The sequence below is a fragment of the Chelonia mydas genome, chromosome 8, assembly GCF_015237465.2.
Source record: "Chelonia mydas isolate rCheMyd1 chromosome 8, rCheMyd1.pri.v2, whole genome shotgun sequence".
NCBI classification, from domain to species: domain Eukaryota; kingdom Metazoa; phylum Chordata; order Testudines; family Cheloniidae; genus Chelonia; species Chelonia mydas.
In genome coordinates this window covers 44667428-44683645 of record NC_057854.1, presented here as the reverse complement: position 1 = coordinate 44683645, position 16218 = coordinate 44667428, and the positions used below count along the sequence as shown (strand labels likewise).

The following is a 16218-nucleotide window of genomic DNA, read 5'->3' as shown; positions in this document are numbered from 1 at the left end:
TCATACACATTGTAAGGAGAGTGAACACATTAGATAAGCTGTTACCAGCAGGAGAGTGGGGTGGGGGGAGAGAAAACCTTTTGTAGTGGTAAACACCCATTTTTTCATGCTTTGTGTGTATAAAAAGATCTTCTACACTTTCCACAGTATGCATCTGATGAAGTGAGCTGTAGCTCACGAAAGCTTATGCTCAAATTGGTTAGTCTCTAAGGTGCCACAAGTACTCCTTTGCTTTTTGCGAATACAGACTAACACGGCTGTTACTCTGAAACCTGTATTAAGTCAGTGGAGCAATAAAGGTTCATAATTTATGGGCCAGCAATTAAAACAGGTGTATCATTAATTTTCTTGTATTTTTTGGATTAAACTGTTATGTTTTGGAACTTCATCTGGACGTAAAACTTTGAGACAAAATGCACAAAGTACTGCTAAAATACAGAAAAACCACATCTTTCTAAAAACAAACCTGGATCAAGGGCATACTGACCCTGGTAACTGCTGAGAACGGGATGTTTGAATGGTTTCAGATAACTGCTTTTGATGCCAGGCTTCCATGCCCTATCAGTAATCAAGGGCAACATTAAGGAACTAAGCTTTAGGAATACATTCCTCTAAAAATATATATGTTGATATGGGTCAGAGTTCCGATTACATGAAGCATTTGTCAGGCAGTCCTAAGGGACCTGGGAAATGTGTAAAGGATGTTGTGTGTTTGCAAAACACTGTTCTTCGGCCCTCGGTGGTAACCTCAGGAAACAGTCAAAGTGTGTATCGTGCTGAACTTAACACTTAATAGTTTTGGTTTTCTGCAGAACCAATTAAATGGTGCAGCCCCAGAAGCTTTGAGATCACTTTGGGGTTCTTTGATACTTAATTGCACAGCATTTGCTGCTTTGTTTGAATTCAGACTATCTTTGATGGCTATTTAAACATTAAATAAAATGGTATAAATTGTTTTGAATCCAGCTTTTGTCCACTACTACTAGCATTTTCAGAAGCAATGTTGGATCTCAGGTTGATGAATGAAATGACTTTTGTAATCTTCACTTCTATAGCACCTTCCATCCCAGAATCTGAAAGTGCTTCACATGTCAGTTTAGCTTTACAAATCCTTATGAAGCAGGTATTACCCCATTTCACAGGTGTCGGGAGAGGGAAAATGAAGCACAGAGAGGTTAAAGGCTTTTCCACATGAGGGATTTTGGTCCTGGTATAGCTATGCTGGTACAGAATCCCCACTGTAGTTGTGCTACACTAGTGGAAAGCAGGGCTTTCACCCCCTATGAGTTATTCAGTAGGGCACAATGGAAGCAAGTCTACATATCTATGCTGGGGAATTGAACCAGAGTGGCTACATTGGTGCCAAAATCTCTGTGTACAAGCCTGAAATAACTTGTTCAGGGTCAGTGGCATAGCCTGGAGTAGAACCCAGGTGTCCTAATTCCCAGTCCTGTTTACTAAATACAAGATAATTCATCCTTCCCTTCCTGTAACAAATTAATTACATGAAAACTCATTATGAACCTTAATATTAAAGCTGAACTAAAATACTTTCCTCCCTAGTTTTCTTGCCTTTTATACTAACAGTCTTATTGGCACAAATATATAAGGTTACATGGATTTGTATGTTTGCTGGTTTATTACAAGCTTTCATAACTGAAATAACTATTAGGGGAAAAAATCTCAAATCTTGATAGTCTAAATAATAAACATTGCAAATTTTCCTTCTATGGCTGCCAGTCACAGAGGCTTCCAGAGATGCTGCTCAAGTCCTCCTTTCCCAAGAGGATACGCTGCAATGCCTGCATAGCAGTTGTTGTTTGCTAGTTTTGTCTTGTACAACAGCTCAAACTTGCCCTCTTGCCACAGATGGAATCAGGCTCTAGCCAAACTAGTTACCACAGTGGTGGGAAGTCTCCATTAGTGGCTCAACTGTTGCAAGCTAAATTGTAGGGATGAGGGAAGCCCTTCTTTCCCCCCATGTACTATGGATGAAATTATTCCTCATGCGTCAGTGATTGGAAAAGAGGCTGAGTAACAATGGCAGAAGGAGATTTTGCTGCATATATTCAGTGAATCCAACTCGCATCAATTTGTCCTCTTCTCTTCCCCCTCAAAAGTCCTGAGTTAGGGATGCACTCTGCGAGGCTCAGTGCCACCCTCTGAGTATGTCTACACTGTACTAAAACACTGGTGGCTGATCTGTGTCAGCTGACTTTGGCTTGGGCTGCAGGGCTATAAAACTGCAGTGTAGATGTTCAGGCTTGGGCCGGTCCCAGAGCCTGGGCTCCAGCCCGAGTCCAAGCATTTACACTGCAGTTTTATAGCCACACAGCCTGAGCCACACAAACCCGAGTCAGCTGAAACGGGCCAACCATGGGTGTTTTATTGCAGTGTAGACAAACCCTTTGTGAGACTCGGTGCCACCCTGTATTTGAGGCTTAGTGCCTCAGTGTATGAGAGGCTGTCAGAATAAGAGACAGACCAAAGATAGGGGATCATAGGAAGCTCACTTTCCGGAGTGTACAAAGCAACTCTACAATTCCGTTTCATTGTTGTTGTTTTTTTGTTGATGAATTGGAATAGGCAGTCTTTGCAGCAGGCTGGTCTCTCTTCTGCATAGAGATCTTAACATTTTAAATGGTATTGGGGTTCAGGACTTTTTTTTGTATTTCATTTAAATCTGTTCATAAAACTTTCTGCTGTGGCATTAAAATGTTTAATAAATCAAAATAAAATTACTTCATACCTGTTGTGAAGAAACTTTTTGTGAAGAAACAGACTTAGGCACTCAGTTTTATATATTCAAAACCTCTGTTTCCATCTGCTGACTTCTAAGTGAAATGCATGTTCTGTGTATAGAGAATTTTATTGTGGAGGTGCGAATTGTGGCTCTGTAGCTAAAGATGAGTATTTTTCAATTAAAGCAGGGATTTGCATACTTTTAGAATATGAATTTACCTCTTGATATCTACTTTGGCTTATGTTTTCGAGAAAAAAGTAATGTAGGCTTTCACTGTAAGCCCTATTTTTATTCCACACTAAATCCCTCATGGAGGTCCTTTTGAATTGAGGTGTTTCCTGTGGGTTTTTATGGTAACTTGAAATGAATTGGACAAACAGTTTCTGATGTATTGAGTTTTATTTTATTTTTTTAAGTTGTCTTCGAAAATTATTCAACTACCTCTGTGTCATGTCATATCTCAACAGTGACTTGTCCTAGAAACTTCAAATTTGTTTGTTCAAGGCGTGAGAGAATTGTACTTAAATGGAAATGCAACCCTGTAATTATAGTCACTGCCATTACTCTGTGAGACCCTACCTGTTGCAAAGACATGTCATCTTCCAGTTCTGGCTTTTTTACTCTTCTTTCTCCTTCCCTGCAGGTGGTCTATTGCTCCTTAATTCTTTAAGCTGCTGTTTATCCTGCGTATTGTAATGTTTTTTTCCTTTTTGGTTTTTTTCCAATGAAATCACGTAATGCCCAAGGAAAAATACATCATCTTTATTCTTAATCTGTCCTTCAGAAAAGCCATGTTTCTTTTGAAATGGACTATAACTATTAGTCTGGAGTAAAATATTTCAAATTCTGCTCTTGGTGCTCTTTGGTGGTTGTCTGCTTGGAGAGGTTAGTGGCTTTTGGAAAATGCAGGCTAGAATGCTTTTTAGTTTAAAACAAGGTATTCTAAAACCTGAGATTAGTGAAATGGTGAAATCCATAACTTTTTCACAAGGAGGGTGGTGAATGGGTTACCTAGGGAGGTGGTAGAATCTCCTTCCTTAGAGGTTTTTAAGGCCAGGTTGGGATGATTTAGTTGGGGATTGGCCCTGCTTTGAGCAGGGGGTTGGACTAGATGACCTCCTGAGGTCCCTTCCAACCCTGAGATTTTATGAAAACATTCCCATGTTTTTAAAATCTCTTGAAAATAGTTAATTAGGATTTGAACACTGCAGCATTGTGTTAGTGCAGGAGAACTAGAAACATGAAACTGAGTACAAACAAAAATGAAACTCACTAATCAATCTTAATTTTCCAAGATGCAAAAGTCAAAGAAATCAGCATTAATGGTAAACATATTAAAAATATTTATCTAGGAGTATTTTAATAAAAAAACAATTTTTAACTTGGCATTGTCCTTTCAGACTATTTTCTGTCTAAGCTTACATCACTTAAAAGGGAACCTTTTTAGTCTAAAAGCTTTTCTACTTTTAGCCCCATAAGATATCACAATAGGCCATTTCAGGACAGGAAGTTTATTATAAATCAGAGGTGGGCAAACTATGGCCCGCAGGCCGCATCTGGCCTGCCAGCTGATTTATTCTGGCCCTCGAGCTTCCACCTGGGAGCGGGGTCTGGGGCTTGCGCTGCTCCCATGCTCCAATCGAGGAGCAGGGTCAGGGGCTGCTCCGCACATGCGTGCCACAGTTCCCAGAAGCAGCGGCATGTCCTCCCTTCAACTCCTACGTTTAGAGGCAGCCAGGGGGCTCCATGCGCTGCCCCGTCCGCAGGCACCACACCTGCAGCTCCCATTGGCTGGGAACTGTGGCCAATGAGAGCTGCAAGGGCAGTGCCTGTGGACAGGGCAGTGCACAGAGCCACATGGCGGCACCTCCACATAGGAGCCGGAGGCTGGATATGCTGCTGCTTCCGGGAGCCGCTTGAAGTAAGCGCTGCCCGGAGCCTGCACCCTGTATCGTTTTTGTATTCAAAGTTTTATGAATATTGGCTGTGTACTTGTTTTGTTTTAAGTAGCCTTAGTAAGGCATTTGGTCAGCTTCTTAAGAAAGGAATTTGCGAGTTAGGTGCCCAAACAAGAAACACTTAATGGACAATGGAACCTTGGAAGACTCCAGTCCACATAAGAAGTCTACTTGGGACGTTCAAGGTAGCACGTGAACAATGACTGCCACCTCTAAAGTTTGAGTCATGCATGAACATGTGACTTGCCCATGTGACTCCAAAACTCCAGCTTGCAGCTGGATTCTGCATAGGAGAGAGAAGGGGGTCTCCACCCATGAGAGAGTCTATCGGAGACCCCTCCATTTGGTCTTCAGTTGGTTCAAGAGAGCCTCTCCACATCCAAAGGATACATGAAAGAAACTGAAACAAAGGACGGTAACCACAGGGGTGTGAGTGATTGCTGGACCCAGACTAGAAGGAGCCTAGTCTGTAAAAGAAACTTATTGGAACATCTCTGAGGGTGAGATTTCATCTGTAATCGCTTTCTTATTGTATTAGATTTAGACTTGGGTGTTTTGTTTTATTTTGTTTGGTAATTTACTTCTGTCTGTTATCACTTGGAACCACTTAAATCCTACTTTTTGTATTTAATAATATCACTTTTTTCCTTATTAATTAACCCAGAGTATGTATTAATACCTGGGGGGGGACGACAGCTGTGCATATCTCTCTATCAGTGTTATAGAGGGCAAACAGTTTATGAGTTTACCCTGTTTAAGTTTTATACAGGGTAAAACGGATTTATTTGGCGTTTGGACCCCATTGGGAGCTGGGCATCTGAGTGTTGGAGACAGGAGCACTTCTTAAGCCTGCAGTTTGCGGGACGAAGTTCAGGCCTGGGTCTGTGTCGCAGCAGGCTAGCGTGTCTGGCTCAGACAAGGCAAGGTTCTGAAGTCCCAAGCTGCCAGGGAAAACGGGCTCAGAGGTAGTCTCAGCACATCAGTTGGCAGCCACAACCCTGATCCCCGCCAGCCGAAGCCTGGAGCATCATCCCAGCCTGGAGCATCCTCCTACACCCCAAATCCCTCATTTCCAGCCCCACCCCAGAGCCCGCACCTCCAGCCAGAACCCTCATCCCTTCCTGCACCCCAACCCCAATTTCGTGAACATTCATGCCCTGCCATACAATTTCCATATCCAGATGTGGCACTCGGGCCAAAAAGTTTGCCCACCCCTGTTGTAAATCCATTATGTAAAGTGTCTGGCTGTTATACAGCATAATGGTTTTCAGACAAAATTTCTTATTCATACAGGTTGATGGCAGAATCCTGCTAACAACCATGTTTTAACATTGCTGCTCTTTGCCATTTCTGTTTCTCGTGTGGCCAGCACTGAACAGAGATAATGGCTGTCAGACTGTATTTGTTCTAGCCTTGTTCTAGAATAACTTCCCCCTGGTAAGGGGACTGTTTTTAACATAGGTGTGAACTTTCTGCCACCACAGCTATGCTGAATGAAGCATCTCTTTAACTTTTTAACAAGAAACTCTGTTCTTTACTAGATTTCAAGAGCTTTAAAAATATTTAACAGTTATCACAGCTGATGGTACACCTGGTGTTTGCACAAACTTGTGTTTAAAAACCCCAGTGTGGGAGATGCGGGGGAGTAAGCATCAAAGCCATGTGCTTTATTACCTGCCTGTGTTCTGCACATTTCACATAAGGCTTTGCTGTTTGTTTTTTCTAGCCAGAATGCATTAGTAGTATTTATGTATTTTTAATTTAATCCATCCACAAACTGTTCTCTTAAGATGGTAAGATGATCAGGTAGGGCCTCTTTACAGTGTCACATTTAGTGTCAGGGCACTGTGGTAAAGACCTGTGAAGACTAGGGTTCATATATTTAAAAGTGACAAGAGACTTGGAGTGCCACAATTTGAACACCTTAAGGGGCATCTGGTTTTCAGAGGGTCTGTGGTCTGCCATTTCTGAAAATATGGCCCATTTAAGGTGTGTGAAGTGGAACACCGAAACACTATAGACACTTTTGAAAGGTAAGGTACAGGGCTTTAGTCTTATTTCATAACAGGGTTCTAATTTTGTATTGGTGTAGTCCACACAGGAGACCAGCCCACTCAACACTCAATTACATCACAGTAAATTTAGCTGTGTTGGACATGATGAAACTAGATATTAGTAGTGAATGAAGACTGATTATTTCCATGATTCCTCTGCAGACCTTTGATTTGTTTTTACCATTTATATGCACTCTAATTTGTCTAGTAGCTTTCTGTATTTTTTTTTTAAATTTTACTTAAGCTACACTAAGATTGAGAGTTCTTGGTGCAAACTTAACTGATTTGCAAGATCTGATCTGCAGAAACAGGATATGCTCACTATTTTTGTGTATATGAATCCAGTTCTGTAAATGAAATGAAGAAATCCCTTTCTTAACATTCTGGATGGCAGGATTTAAAATATGAAAACTTTTTGCAAAAGAAAAGCGTAGTTGAGAGACACCACAAAAAGTATATTCTGCTTTGATCTATTTTTCATCAGTTTCAAGCGAGAAAGTAATGAAATATTTGTATGTTCTCAAAACAAACAGTGAGATGCATTGTGGTAAGAAACAAAGATTTTACTCCAGGCAATATGTGTAGATTCTTATCTTGTAGCATCCTTACTCATTTTGATTTTGTATATTTTGTGCTTACTGTTTTCTCTCAAAGGCAGTCATTTAAACTGATTCTCTTGTTGTAGCATCCTGCTCTAATAGTAGCAACTAGCTTTCTAAATCATTCAAAATTGTTTAGTCAGTCAAAAAGTTAGCTTTAACATTTCTCCATTGTGTGGTAGAAATGAAGGGTGGATAAACCCAAAACACCTCTGTAGGAATAAGAGAATGCTGTGTCTCATTGTATTTGGGTGAGATGGGATGATGCTAATGGCCATTTATAGTACCAGAGGTCTTTTTTTCCCTCTGGGAGTAACTGCCTTTGTTCCATGCTTCAGAGGTAAGCAGAGTACCTCTTACATTTTTTAAATTGATTGCTGTCTTTCTTTGTTGGCACACTTGAAGTGCTACAGCCACATTGAGAGCCCAGTCTTCTGCCTCTGTGTAGGCAGATGTAGATTCCTCAGGGGTCTTTCAGGAGGGCCTCCTTTTCAGGTACAATTTTATGACACTCCTCTCCTTCTGCCAAACAACTTTAATAGAGAGATGGTCCATTGGACAGAATCACCTCTGGAGCCGCCTTCTTTTTTTTTTTTTTTTTTTTTTTTTATTATGACCTTCAAGGATATTTTTCTTAAAACCTCAAACAGCTGACACTGACTATGGGACAGATTTTTGAAAACACCAGTGGCAGTTAGGTGCCTACCTGATATTGGTGTTTTTTTCAAAACCTATCTCATCATCCTTAACACTGGGTGGGTTTAGGTTGAACTGATGCGAAGTTTAGGGGCTTATGCCTTTATCTAGTAGGTGGGAAGACCCTGGAAATAAGAGTTTTCTGATAGCTATCCTTGATTATACTCTGTGCTTCATTGCCCACTGCTTGGAGTTGCCCCTGAACATAGGTCTGATTTTAAATTGTGTTGAACAAGTTCATGCTTTAAGTTCCCAATCTGATATGCCTCCAAAAATGAAGCCATTTTATTATGGGGAAAGTGGAAAAAAATTGTCCGGAACAAGGTGTGGTGGTTCATGTTTTATGGGTAGATATCACAATGTATTGGTATAAGAAAATATCCCTTAAAAAGCAGTTTTGGTTTTCTTTGCAGAGGAGGTCCCTGTAGTATAATGTACCAGATAAATCTCCATGTGCCATCATGGATGCTGCCATCAGATAATTATGTTTACATGGGTTCAATTTACTTTTGGCTAACTTGTCTAATTCACTCTTTCACTGGCTACTCACTTGGTGCTAACTCAGTTTTTGGTCCTTGACCAAAAACTATTATTATTCTAATAGTGTCTTCAGATAATAGTCTTCTGCATCAAGAATAACTGCTACCTTTTAAATGACTTTAAACAATGAGGAACTTATTAAGAGCTACGTTTAAAAAAACAAAACTGGACAGTCTACTAGATCAGCATCAGTTTCAAAGTCACTCAGATTTTACAATCATAACATTCTAATACAGCTTGGTTTGTTATGGATGCCTGGTTGTCAGTGGAACACTGCTAAATCATAACATCACACGTACTATTTTATTCAGAAGTGGTGAGCAGATGTTTTTTCCTTCCCCTTCAGTAAAGGAGAACAGCACATGCCTATCATATGAAGGGTAAAGTTTTCATCTTGTAAGCTTGGGCTAGCAGCCAAGACTTGGACTTGTATCTCTTCTGAACCTTAGGAATCCAGTGGGGCATCCAGGAAAGTCATGTGTAGAAATATACCAGTGAAAATGCCACATTGTTCTTTATCAGATTTAAATAGTTTCTGTTGCTGTCGTCATTGAACCATCTGTAGCAAACTTGAATTGTCATATAAAAACTTCTGCAAGGTCGGAGACTTTTAGAAACAGTGACTTATTCAGAGAGAGGGGATAAATCTTAATGCCAAAAGAGAAACATATAATAACAAGGACAGGGAATGATAAAATCTTAATAGAAAGCCTTAATGTCCAGATATTCTGAAAAAGACTGGTAGTTGTTTTAGCTATTCTCACTCAAGTACAAGATATATTTTGTTACTCCTCGATCAGTGTGGAAATATATGTTTGATACTATCTGCACACTGATACATAATAAACAATAGTGTGGCATGTTTGGCCTCAGGCAAAGGAAGTACTAACATTTGAAGAGGCATTTGCGTTAAGGAACTACTTAAATGGGTTTGCTGTATCTTGGACTGGTAGAGCTGCAAATATTATACGAGTTAGCATGTTAAAAAAGGGCAAGATTCCCTTTTGGTCAAACAAAACAATTAACTCCCTGCAGAAATGGATTCTATAAAATTTTGCTACTGATTACTGAGAGTCACCTTCTGCTCTAGTATAAGATTATATGCCAAATATACTCTATCTCCAAGTCTAACGTCTGTTAACCAGTGTTTAGAAATATCTGCTTAGTTTTCTTTATACGAGCATTATTTAGTGCAGAGGTGGGCAAACTACGGCCCACAGGCCACATCTGGCCCACGGGACCATCCTGCCTGGTCCCTGAGCTCCCGGCCGCAAAGGCTAGCCCCCAGCCCCTCCCCCGCTGTCCCTCCTCCACTGCAGCTGCATGGGCAGTGCGGCTTGTGCCTGCCCACCTCCCAGACTTTCCAATAAGCTTGTTCTGCCACTCTGAGCAGCATGGTAAGGGGACGGGAGGAGGAGGGGTTGGATAAGGGGCAGGAGGTCCCGGGGGGTAGTCAGGGGGTGGTAGGATGGGGTGGAGGTTTTGGCGGGGAGGGCGATCAGGAGACAGGGAGCAGGGGGATTGGATAGGGGGTGGGATCCTAGGGAGGCAGTTAGGGACGGGGGTCCTGGGAGGGGGCAGTCAGGGGACAAGGAGTGGGTCGGGGGGCCTGTCAGGGGGCAGGGGTGTGGCTATGGGTTGGGGCAGTCAGGGGAATGGGAGCAAGGGAGGGTTGGATAGGGGGTGGGGTCCTGGGGGGGCAGTTGAGGCAGGGGACCCCGGGAGGGGGCGGTCAGGGGACAAGGAGCAGGGGGGTTGGATGGGTTGGGGGTTCTGAGGGGGGCAGTCAGGGGGTGGGAAGTGGGAGGGGTTGGATAGGAGGCAGGGGCCAGGCTGTTTGCGGAGTCAACCCCCATTTTGCAACCTCAATGTGGCCCTCGGGCCAAAAAGTTTGCCCACCCGTGGTTTAGTGGCATATTGTACCAAATCAGCAGGCTGCAGACTTTACTTGACCCTGTTTTTGAGTGGATGCTTAAAATTAGAGTTTTTATAGAGAGGTATAGGTTAGAATTTTGGGTAGGAGGAGAAAGGTAACAGATGAAGACGTGCCAAGAAGGGGCTAGAGACTAGAGGAGGGTAGAATAGCTGCCCCATTTGAAAACACTCTTCTGCGTGTCTTTTTAGGTGGTCGTCTTTGGATTCTTGGGGGGTGGAGGGGATGTAGATTGGAAGTAGGGAATATCTGCAACATGAAGGCAAGATGACTCTCTGAATTTCAAATGAGAAGAATGATTCTGCCTGTTTGACGTGCCTGAATTATAATATTATGGTGATGTTAATAGAACTGAAATGTCAAAACTGCAGAGGTTGGTGATTGTATATAGTTAAGCAATACTTAGGAACATAAATATTTTCCAAATCGTTTCTTTTCGATCTTTGTTTCTGTAAATTACTTTAACTTAAAAACCACTTGTGTTATTTACTCTTGTCTGTTGTGGTGTTGAAGGTTTTAGTACTATTTTTAGAATAAACTTAATCCTCAACCACAGAATTGTAATCATTTCAAACCACATGAAAATGTTTTTGTAAAACTTGTTCTGTTGGTTGTCACCCATTTATATTCACCTTTCTCTGTTTTTTAGCTTCTCTAGCTTACGGAGGTCAAAGCCGTGGCTTATGTACATGTGGTGATTTTGTTTGTTTTGTTTGTTTTTTTAAATTCTCCCCTACCTCTTGTGGAGGGGGGAAAAAGTAGGTTGTGATTTGTTTTTTCATGAGAAGTGAAATCGAGCTGCTTAGCTTAGGAACTAAAATGTCCAGCCCTGGTTAGTAAAGCTGATCGCACATTATGAAAAATCTATTCCATAGATGCAGTACTCCTGGGGGAATTCTGCGCTATTGTGTGCATAATTAACGAGCCAGGCACATCTTTATTTTTATTTGCGCAGAAAAAAGCTTCTGCTGAAATGTTGCTGCAGTTCCACCTTTTGCCCACCAGAGGGCACTGGGGTGATAGACCACAGCAGCTGCTCCCAGCAAGATAAGGAAGAGTCTGCCTTATTCGCAGCACCTGTCAGGCCAGGTCAGGAGACAGGGACTATGGGGAGACAGACAGCATGGTATGCTGTGGGGGTCAGACGGGCTCATAAGGGCTAGTGGGGGAGGACAGCCTGGGACAGGAGCTGAATGGGAGTGGTGCCACAGGGCGACATCGTGATGGGGGAAGGGTGCAGAGCTACGTAGGGACAGGGGAGTGGGTGGGTGTGGGTACAGAGCCACATAGGTACAGAGCCATAAGGGGATGGGAGGAAGTGGGAGTCTGAGTGGGGGTGGAGGGACACATGGGAACATGGACAGATGTGACTGACTGAATAGGAGAGGCTAGGGATCGGCCAGAGTCTGTATGGGAGAATCTCCCTAACAATCCCCCCCCACCCCACCCCAACAAAAAACAAAACACTGTTCCATACTTTTCCCACTCATACTCAACAACCCTCCAAGTTCACACCCAGACTCCTTCCCAACAATTTACTTCCCTCTCCCTCAACTCCTCCGTTACCCCTGACTCTTTCAAGCCTTTGCACTGGTTCTGAGGGGGTGCAAGTATTGTAGTTTAAATGAATTATTACTCAGAGTTCTATATTAATATGCCTAGTAAGGACTCTATTTGTCAAAAAAACATTTCCTCAATCTTTTTTGTGGTATATATTGTTACAGACATACTTGCTGACAGGTATTTTGAAATAAATGACCAAAAATAATTGAAACTGGTGTGATTATATTTTTGTTTTAACAAAATATGCAGAATCTTTAAATTTAATGTGCAGAATTTTTAATTTTTTGTTGCAGAATTCCCCAAGGAGTAATGCATTTACATTGCTATGCTTTGTCTATTTTGTTAAGCACAAGCCATCATGGATACTACTTTTATTACTACACCCTATTTTAAGAGACATAGGCCACAACTATAGTAGGAAAATTGCTGCTTTTCATTCTGACAGTTCACAGAAGACTTCAGCTCAGTCTGCATCTGCAGTCAAAAAAGCAAACTCTGTTGATGTATAAGGAATGAGATGGAAAATACAGAATGGGATTATATAGATCAGTAGTTCACCCTTACCTAGTGTATTGGGTGAAGTACTGGTCAACCCACCACAGAAAGGATGTGGCAGAATTGGAGGGGGTTCAGAGAAGGGCAACAGTGATTAGGATGGTGGGAGAAAATGTCTTGAGTGCTTACTTCAAAAAAGAGAAGAAATAGGAAGGGACTTGATTAACAGATTAAAACAATTTGAGGTTGAAAAATCAAACAGGTTGTGAAATGCCAGATGTGTAGTGCAGCTTTAATTCTTCTCCCTTGAATGATGCAAGGGTCCTGTGGAAAGAATATGATTGTATAATTAAGCCTGTATTATAATTTATGTACATAAGGAGTCAGAACAAAGTTTGTGTGGGCAACTGTAAATCTTGCATTCCCTATCTTTTGACTTTGCCGTTTAAAAAACTTAACGTTTATATATGTAACTTCCTTTTTTATAGGACAAAACAAACTGTTAGGTGCAAATGTCACAACCCTCTGTTAACGCATCATAAGCAGAGTTTGAATCCTGAACCTTCATCTCTGCAGCGCACATTACCACGGTTTGAGCTAAAGAACTAACTGAATTAGCTGGCAGGAAGGGAAGGTTATTCCCCAGAGGTGGTGGTGGTGCGAACAGACTGCTGGGTTTTGGATGTGATTGGGTGCGAGATTCTAACCTGGCCCAGTTCTCCCTCTCTCCCACCATGCACACACATCTACTATGGCAGTACAATGTCTGCTACTGCTTTTGCAGTAAGGTGAGCCTGGCCTTAGAACAGAGATGGGCAAACTACAGCCACGGGACCGTCCTGTCTGGCCCCTGAGCTCCCAGCCGGGGAGGCTAGCCCCCGGCCCCTCCCCCGCGGCCTAAGCGTGCCATGCCACCAGTGCTCTGGCCTGCCGGGTAGTGCGGGCGGCGTGGCTGGCTGCGGTGGGGCTGTGAGCTCCTGCTGCTCCTCTGAGCAGCATGGTAAGGGGGCGGGGAGCGGGAGGGTTGGATAAGGGGCAGGGGTCCCGGGGGGGGGCAGTCGGGGTGGGGAACAGGGGGAAGTTGGATAGGCGTGGGAGTCCTTGGGGGCCTGTCTGGGGGTGGGGATGTGGATAGGGGTCGGGGCAGTCAGGGGATGGGGAGCAGGGGGGGTTGGATAGGGGGTGGGGTCCTGGGTTGGTCAGGGGACAAGGAGCAGGGTGGGTTGGATGGGTCGGGGGTTCTGAGGGGGGCAGTCAGGGGGTAGGAAGTGGGGAGGGGGCGGATAGGGGGTGGGGGGCACAGCCTTCCCTACCCAGCCCTCCGTACAGTTTTGCAACCGCGATGTGGCCCTTGGGCCAAAAAGTTTGCCCACCCCTGCCTTTGAATGTCTATTGTTCTGACACCGTGCCAACATTTTCCTTAGGAATGCAAGGGGAAGAAAAGTGATAGTGGTTATAGCAGCTTCTGTCACAGAAAAAAAAAATTTCAGTAAGTCAAAGAACAAACAGTAGAGGTGTGAAGGTTTGTCAAAGATCACAAAAATCTTTTATAATGGAAAGTGTTAGGCAACCTAAATATAGGGATCACTTGCTGTTCACCTTACAGTAATGAATATAGTATAGAGGAGCTATAAGTGATCTTCCATTCTCTCCCTCTCACCCCAACAATAAGGGGGAGGGATTCAATGAAATTGAGGGCAGCAAATAGAAAACTAATTACCCATTGCGTAGACACATTTCTTTGTCTGTAGAATTCATTGCCACAGGATGTCATTGAGTCCACCAGTTTAGCAAATTTCAAAGGAGGATTGGACTTTTACATAGATAAAAAGTATATCTAGTTGCAGTAGTTCATAGAGAGGGCAAACAATTTACGAATTTACCTTGTGTAAACTTTATACAGAGTAAAACGGATTTATTTGGCGTTTGGATCCCATTGGGATTTGGATGTCTGGGTGCTGGAGACAGGTAACCTGCTGAGCTGTTTTTACTTAGCCTGTAGCTTTGGGGGCGTGGCCCAGACCCTGGGTCTGTGTTGCAGCAGGCTAGTGTGTCCGGCTCAATAAGGCAGGTTCTGAAGTCCCAAGCTGGCAGGGAAAATGTGCTCAGAGGTAATTTCAGCACATCAGGTGACAATCCCAAGGGGATCTCTGTGACCGAACCTGTCACATTGTCTACCAGCATGCTCCTTTAGAATTAACTTTTTTGTTTGGAGTATACTAAGTCGATGATACTAGAATAATTAGAGGAAATAGTTTGTTTGGAAACTGAAGTATAAGTTGTAGTTGAAGTACAGTATGATGTGTCTCAGTGTGTTACTTGACAGTTATTTAATGTACATTTCAGAAAATAGTCCAAAATAAACTTTTACTTTCTAGTGGCATAATTGGACTTTTCATTTTCCCTGAAGTAAAAGAGGTATCATTGGGAGTATAAACTGTTTAATAAAACTAATATTCTAAAAAGTGCTGTTTTAAAAAAATCATTTGAAACAATGTTAGCCAACTTTTAAAAAGACATTTCTATTATAACATGGAAACTGAGCTGTCATTACATATTGCTCTAAGGCCCTGCTTGGTCTCCAGGCAGCTCTCATTCCCCGTACCACTTCAGAACATTTTTCACTCTGTTTAGGCATTTATATAGCCACTTTCACCTTTGAGTGCCTCAATTCTTTCTGAGCTAATAGGTTCTCCATCTAGCTCCTGAGTTTGTCCCTCAAATAAATATAGAATTTTGTGTAAACCAAATCATATCTATCTATTGGTATACAAGCCTAAATATCTTTCTTTACCAAGCAAGTTAAAGGGCAGTTTGCATGTCTACATCTAGAAAATATAGCACGAAGGGCACATCAAATTTTCTTTATCTACTTGGATCAGAACAGCTATTGAGCATATCCTCAACTAACAAAATTCCTCCTGAAGGAGCCGAAGGTGCAACTCCCTCATGAACCTCCCCCCCCCCCCCCCCAAAAAAAAAAAAAAAAAAGCCGTATACAAGCACATATGTAAAGCTACTATCTGGTTTACCATATATTTGTTCACGAAGCACTATAAAACTTGGGCTTTTCTTTACCTGACAGAGCTTTGTTAGCATCCTTCAGTTTGCTCTCAGCTTACAATATATACTTTAAATACATTTGTTTATATTTTCAGTTTGTATGGGACAACAGAGCCTGTTTTTAGGTATGGTAGTTATCTTTATTGCTCGTTACTGTTTGCTACTGCCCAAGGGTACAGTATCGTCAGTTGATCTGCGCATAGGCAACGGAGAAAACTTTGGTTTCTGACCTGTGACTAAAAGGTAAAGAAATCTCAAATTTTAGAGAGGCATGTATCCTTTTAATGATAGCTAGTCAGTATCTTGTCAACTTCCATTCTGTGCTTTTTGTTTTCCTGTGTTCAGCTCTGGAGGCATCTCCTTAGGCTGTGATGCCATGCAGATGGTGTGCTAAGGGAGTATTTTTCTGTGAAGTATTAAAAAAAATATCAGATGCCTTTATAGCCAGGTGGGTAGGAGTCCCCTACTGCACAGTGCCCATAATCACTGGATTTACCATTCTGACAAAGTAAGTTACAGATGATAAACTAAAATGTTCTTTTGAGAACTACTTATAAAAAAAATCTGAACTTTC

General features: G+C 42.3%; 1 protein-coding gene across 5 annotated transcripts in view; it reads left to right on the top strand.

The window, feature by feature from the left end:
* Positions 1-16218, top strand: part of SUCO (SUN domain containing ossification factor) — a 79134-nt gene that overhangs the window by 8572 nt on the left and 54344 nt on the right. The window lies entirely within an intron of this gene.